Source organism: Mauremys mutica, chromosome 3 (assembly GCF_020497125.1).
Source record: "Mauremys mutica isolate MM-2020 ecotype Southern chromosome 3, ASM2049712v1, whole genome shotgun sequence".
In the NCBI taxonomy this organism is placed as follows: Eukaryota; Metazoa; Chordata; order Testudines; family Geoemydidae; genus Mauremys; species Mauremys mutica.
This window is the reverse complement of record NC_059074.1, coordinates 145,676,130-145,682,909: the sequence shown is the minus strand read 5'-3', so window position 1 is coordinate 145,682,909 and position 6,780 is coordinate 145,676,130. Positions and strand designations below refer to the sequence as shown.

The following is a 6,780-nucleotide window of genomic DNA, read 5'->3' as shown; positions in this document are numbered from 1 at the left end:
AAACCAATTTTAGCAGCATTAAACCGATTTAACACTGCACCCGTCCACACAACGAGGCCCTTTATATTGATATAAAGGGCTCTTTAAACCAGTTTCTGTACTTCTCCCCAACGAGAGGAGTAGCGCTGAAATCGGTATTACCATATCAGATTAGGGTTAGTGTGGCCGCAAATCGACGGTATTGGCCTCCGGGCGGTATCCCACAGTGCACCATTGTGACTGCTCTGGACAGCAATCTGAACTCGGATGCACTGGCCAGGTAGACAGGAAAAGCCCCGCGAACTTTTGAATTTCATTTCCTGTTTGCCCAGCGTGGAGCTCTGATCAGCACGGGTGGCGATGCAGTCCCAAATCCAAAAAGAGCTCCAGCATGGACCATACGGGAGATACTGGATCTGATCGCTGTATGGGGAGGCAAATCTGTTCTATCACAGCTCCGTTACAGAAGATGAAATGCCAAAGCATTTGAAAAAATCTCCAGACAGAGGCCACAGCAGGGACTCAGCACAGTGCTGCGTGACAAGCGTAATGGAAAGCCAAAGAATCAAATGGACGCTCATGGAGGGAGGGAGGGGGTACTGAGGACTCCAGCTATCCCACAGTCCCCGCAGTCTCCGAAAAGCATTTGCATTCTTGGCTGAGCTCCCAATGCCTGGAGGGTCAAAAACATTGTCCGGGGTGGTTCAGGGTATAGCTCGTCAATTTACCCCCCCTCTCCCCCCCGTGAAAGAAAAGGGAAAAAATTGTTTCTTGACTTTTTTCAATGTCACCCTATGTCTACTGAATGCTTCTGGTAGACGTGATGCTGCGGCAGTGAACAGCAGCATCCTCTCCCCTCCCCTCCCCGGTGGCAGATGGTACAATATGACTGCTATCCATCGTCATCATCAGCCCGTGAGTGCTCCTGGCTGGCCTCAGGTGAGGTTGGCCGGGGGCGCCTGGGTAAAAATAGGAATGACTCCCAGTCATTCCCAGTAGATGGTACAGAACGGCTGGTAACCGTCTTCATCATAGCAACTGGGGGCTGAGCTCCATCAGCCCCCCCCTTCATGTCTAAAGAAAAGATTCTGTACTGCCTGCACTATGATAGCAGCGGGATGCTGGGCTCCTCTCCCCGCCACCCTTTAATATCCTGCCTGAACTATTATAGCAGCTGGAGGCTGCCTCCCCCTCATTTTATCTCACTAACAAGTCAGTGTTTCTTATTCCTGCATTCTTTATTACTTCATCACACAAATGGGGGGACACTGCAATGGTAGCCCAGGAGGGTGGGGGGAGCAGGGAAGCAACAGGTGGGGTTGTTGGAGGGGCACCCCCTAGAATGGCATGTAGCTCATCATTTCTGCGGGATCTGACACGGAGCGGCTGTGCTCTCTGGTACACTGGTTCTCTAGCACACTTGCCCCATATTCTAGGCAGGACTGACTCTATTTTTAAATACAACATAAAGGAGGGAATGACCCAGGGAGTCATTCCCATTTTTGTCTTTGCGCCCCCAGCCAACCTCAGCCAGGAGCACCCATGACAGCAGCAGACGGTACAGAATGACTGATAACTGTCATCTCATTGCCAATTTACAATGACATGGCAGATGGTACAGAATAACTGATAACCGTCTCTGCTATCTTGCAAAGGCAAATGAATGCTGCTCTGTAGCACTGCAGTACCGCCTCTGTCAGCAGCATCCAGTACACATACAGTGACAGTGACAAAAGGCAAAACAGGCTCCATGGTTGCCATGCTATGGCGTCTGCCAGGGCAATCCAGGGAAAAAGGGCGCGAAATGATTGTCTGCCGTTGCTTTCACGGAGGAAGGAATGAGTGACGACATTTACCCAGAATCACGCGCGACACTGTTTTTGCACCATCTTGCATTGGGGTCTCAACCTAGAATTCCAATGGGCGGGGGAGACTGCGGGAACTATGGGATAGCTACGGGATAGCTACCCATAGTGCAACGCTCCAGAAATCGACGCTAGCCTTGGACCATGGACGCAAACCACCGAATTAATGTGCTTAGTGTGGCCGTGTGCACTCGACTTTATATAATCTGTTTTACAAAACCAGTTTATGTAAAATTGGAATAATCCCGTAGTGTAGACATACCCTCTGTGTCTCTAGTTGAGTCTTTCAGTACCAATATGGGGTACATACCCACCATAGTACTACTGCAGTGCAGGGTAAATGAAACACACATGAACATCAGTTTAAAAATAGCTGAGTGTTCTCCATCAATTAAGTGGGAGCTTACTCAGGGAAATATGCTGGTGTTAGTAACCCCATCATTCTGCCCTCCCCCCCTTTTTTTTGCAGAATTTTAAAATATTGTGCACAGAATTTTTTTTTTTTGGCACAGAATGCCCTCAGGAGTAAACAGTTGTATACTTATTGCTGTAGCTACATGTCACTTAGATTCTAGGGGCTTCACAAATTAAAATTAACATTTTTATAGGAAACAACCACTCCTCCATCCCCTTAAAATCCTACTGTCATCTATCATCTCCCCAAATACCTGGAATAAATAATAGGCCGCAAAACACGCCAAGATGGTTATCAAATCCAGGTTCTAATAGACCAAATTGGGGAGCAAGATCCATAGATGAGGACCCATCAATGAAGAAATCCTAACCAGCAGCTCCCAGTGATTTAAATGGAGGAGGAGGGAGCTGAAGTGCCTCTACTGATTGCAGCTATAGCAGTATGTCATAGGGAGAAAAGCCATTTTGCAGGTAACCAGATCCCAAACTTTTTCAGGCCATATAGTTTAAAAACAAGTCTTGGATGCCAGTTGGAAATTTAGTGTTACTCAGTGTGGGGGAGAGAGTGTGAGAGAGAGAGACAAAGCATTTCACATATAGGAGGACTCTGAACTATAAAACCATACCTAGAAAAACAGTGATGTTAGAAAATGGTTTTAAATAGGTCTGGCTGAACATCAGTATGAGTTTTTCTTGGGTAAAGACTCCATGAATAGGCACAATTAGTGCTCTGCTGACTCTTTTCCTAAACTAATTCACCCACACATGAGAGCTCTGAACTGGAGAGAAGTCTAATCAATATGTTTAGTTTGAACATTTACATCTTAATGGGATGATTACAGTTATTTTCATATTTTAATGCCTCTGAAATAGCATCAAAACATAATTTAGAGTTTCTATATGCATGGATTTCTTCAGGATCATTATGATCAGTTCTGAAACTAACCAGTATTTGAATTTGCTACTGTAATTAGAATAGTAGTTACTGAGGAGGCTTAAATGTTGAGGTCCATAATTAGATTCAGCAAGGAAAGAAACAGGACTTATTAAAAGGAAGACCTAAAAGAATCAACATTGACAGTAATGCAGAAAAATTCAAACATGAGAGAGGACCTAGTACTGGCTACAAACATCCACATGGGAAAAACACCACATTCCATCTTCAAACTATTGCTATTGTATCTAAATAGAAAACCACAAAATATTGTGGCCAAATTTTTGAAGATGCCATCCAAGAACACAGAAAAATATGAAGGGCTTTACTATTTGCTCAGACAACAATAATAGAGAAAAGGGAGATTCTCAGGTGCAATCACCATCCTAAACTTCTGACCTCTGGGTGCTCAGCCACCTATTGTTGCTTCTTTCTCAATTAAGCTTAATCTCCAACAGTCATAAAACACATTGTGGAAGTTTAAAAAAAAAATTCTTTTACATCTTTCATGGCTGGTTGAATGAAAGAGGAGAACTGATGCTCCAGCTTCCAAATGAGACACAGTGGAATTCTCAAGAAGAATCAAATCTCCTCTTGCATCCAACTACCATATGTATATTAAATATTTCCCTGAGCACGGGGATGATTTTGCTGATTACACAGGGACATTTTAGACACAAACAATGGACCCTACAGAGAGGTACTCCATTGTCAAAGGCAATTGAAGGAGGAATGGGAGATTATGGGCCAATGATGCTGATGTTGCAGTTTCAGTGGAAAACTCCCTTGATATAATTAACAAAGGACCAACCACAGGACAAAATTGAAAAATGGGAGAAAAGTTATAGAATCTTTCCATTAGTTAATGAATGTGTCTGACTCCAGATATAAAGTCTGATGCTGAATGAAGAATTGGAAGAAGAAAATTTGTTCTTTGGGGACTCTGAACTTTTCTTCTCTTCTCACATTTGCAATGGGAGTCAGATTTCTATCCCATCTGTTTGTGACAGAGGTTATTGTGATTTTTATCAAAATGGAGGAACATTGTGGAAGTAAAAATCAGACAGGAATCCAAAATGTTTTCAATTTTTAATATGATCTGTAGCTTGTACAGCCAGCTCAGCATCCATTGTGTTTAACATATTCCAATTGATTTGATCAAAACTTCTTAATAAGCTAAGTGTGGAAAAATGAGTTGGCAAAAATGGGGCAGGTATAAAACAGTTAAACTAGTAAGTTGACTGGGGGACTTGACTGTGTGCTCTTGTGTTTTACGTACAGAACTGCAAACTTTTTATTTTGGAAAAAGTGTAAGTATACTTACAAAGTAGGTGCTTGTGCATTCATTTCATAAGCCACCGGTGCATTTTCACAGTGGTCTCTTCTTTTTGGGGGAGAAGAAAGGGAGAGGTGTGTGTCTGTGCGTGTGTTTATTTTCCAGGTTTGGAAAGTCACAACAACCCTGACATCAGCTAAATTCAAACTTGTATTTAATCACTGGCAGAACCTTTGGGGATACATCAGTATCACTGGCACTTCTTTGTCTTGATCAGTCATCAGACCCATCACTCATGATGGAAAAAGATTTTGTTAATATGAATATATACTGACAAGACATTTGACAAGCAGATGGTCTAAATTGGAGCCTAAATGGTCTCCTGAAGTCCTCTTGCATAATTTAATACTGCATTTTCTTCTGCATGAAGTTGGAGGGGCTTTCTGGACTTTCATGATGTAATACACTTGGCCTTTATTCAGCTGTTACAAAAGGCTAACAGGGTCACAGGAAACCTGAAAGCAAATCATGGGGAAAAGATGATAAATGGTCTAAGAGAACGAGGCCAAAAAAGTGTCTGAACAAAATCCATCAGTTGCATTTGCTCTCTTTTTTTCTTTGATTATTGACAAAATGAAATGTACGACACCTCTACCCTGATATAACGCGACCTGATATAACACGAATTTGGATATAACATGGTAAAGCAGTGCTCGGGGGGGGGCTGTGCACGCCAATGGATCAAAGCAAGTTTGATATAACGTGGTTTCACCTATAACATGGTAAGATTTTTTGGCTCCCAAGGACAGCGTTATATCTAAGTAGAGGTGTATATGCAGTCTCTGTGGGTTTCTGTTCAAGCTGGTTTTACTATGTTGGCGTAATGGGGCACTTACATCAGTAGGAGACAAATTTAAGTGTAGACACATGCAAAACTAGATCAATGCAAGGCGGTTTACGTTAACAAACTATATAGTGTAGACTAGACCTTGGGCTTGTCTACACTTAAAACCACTACAGTGGCACAGCTGTGCCACTGTAGCACTTCAGTATAGACACTACCTACACTGTCAAGGAATTCTCCCATCCGTATAGTTAATCCATCTCCCTGAGAAGCAGTAGGTAGGTCAAGGGACTAATTCTTCCAATGACCTAGCACTGTCATGGGGACATAGGTCATCTTAACTACACTGCTCAGGGGTGTGGATTTTTCACAATCCCTGACTGACATAGTTAAACTGACCTAATTTTCTAGTGTAGTCCAGGCCTGAATATGGAGAAAAGCATGTTCTAATGAGCTTACATCAATATTACAGTGTTATGGTATATAAATCATTATGACTTATTAAAGCAACTTACTTGGGTTTGTTTTGATGTGGTCTTTTGTCAGTGTTCCAACCAATCCTTATGTTTTTCCTCCTGATTATATACATATAAAATTGATGGGCATAATTTAATAAACATTCCTGGCTAATGTAGTAAACAGTGAATATATGGACAATTCTTCTACCAAGGTATAATTTTCAGTCACATTTCATAATGCACAGGGAGGACAGATGTTGTTAGAGCTAAACTATGTACATGGAATTTAGAAAGTATATATTTCATTATAAAACTATATTAAAAACATTAAAGTTTGAGGATCTTAGATATCAGCCATGCATCTTTAATTCAGCTGTTTTATGCATTTGCATTACAATATAGTCTTTAATTAGAAGATTGCTCTTTTTTCCCCCTGCAGGACTCCTGCCTCACTCAGCATTCTGCATCATTAGATTTGTCAGTGGCATGTCTAAAGATCTTACTGGATCCTTGCCTGTGTATTTGGTAGTCCTGTGCCTCTGGAAAGGGAGCTCATTCTTCCTTATTGCCACAGCAGCAGTTTGAAAACTCTCCAGTGAATTGGGCTTTTTAAAAGCCAGAGTGGGACCAAAATACTCTGCTGGAAGTCTTCAAATTTGCATCCAATTAATTCAGTGTATGAGTTAACTTTGATTTGATCTGCCACTAGGGCAACCAGATAGAAAGTGTGAAAAATCGGGACAGGAGATGGGGGGTAATAGGTGCCTATATAAGAAAGCCCTGACTATCGGGACTGTCCCTATAAAATCGGGACATCTGGTCACCCTATCTGCCACACATTCCATGCTCTTTCAAATGTCTCATTCATTGCTGGGCTGTGACTATCATCTGCAATAAATTGCTCCCTCACTAGAATGTGATAACAGAAGAGGTGGAACAACACTCTCAGCCCTGCTTATAGCTGCTGTGCTATGAGACACTGTTCAGATTGAAGACCATTTCTATTATGG

At 42.1% G+C, this 6,780-nt stretch overlaps 1 long non-coding RNA gene across 2 annotated transcripts in view; it reads right to left on the bottom strand.

The window, feature by feature from the left end:
• Positions 1–4,526: 4,526 nt before the first annotated feature.
• Positions 4,527–6,780, bottom strand: part of LOC123367531 — a 66,140-nt gene continuing 63,886 nt past the window's right edge. For both annotated transcript variants that reach the window (XR_006578514.1, XR_006578515.1), the window contains exons 3-4: positions 5,828–5,887; positions 4,527–4,983 (exon numbers count right to left, since the gene is read on the bottom strand). This is a non-coding gene — a long non-coding RNA (uncharacterized LOC123367531). The remainder of the gene's footprint in view (positions 4,984–5,827; positions 5,888–6,780) is intronic.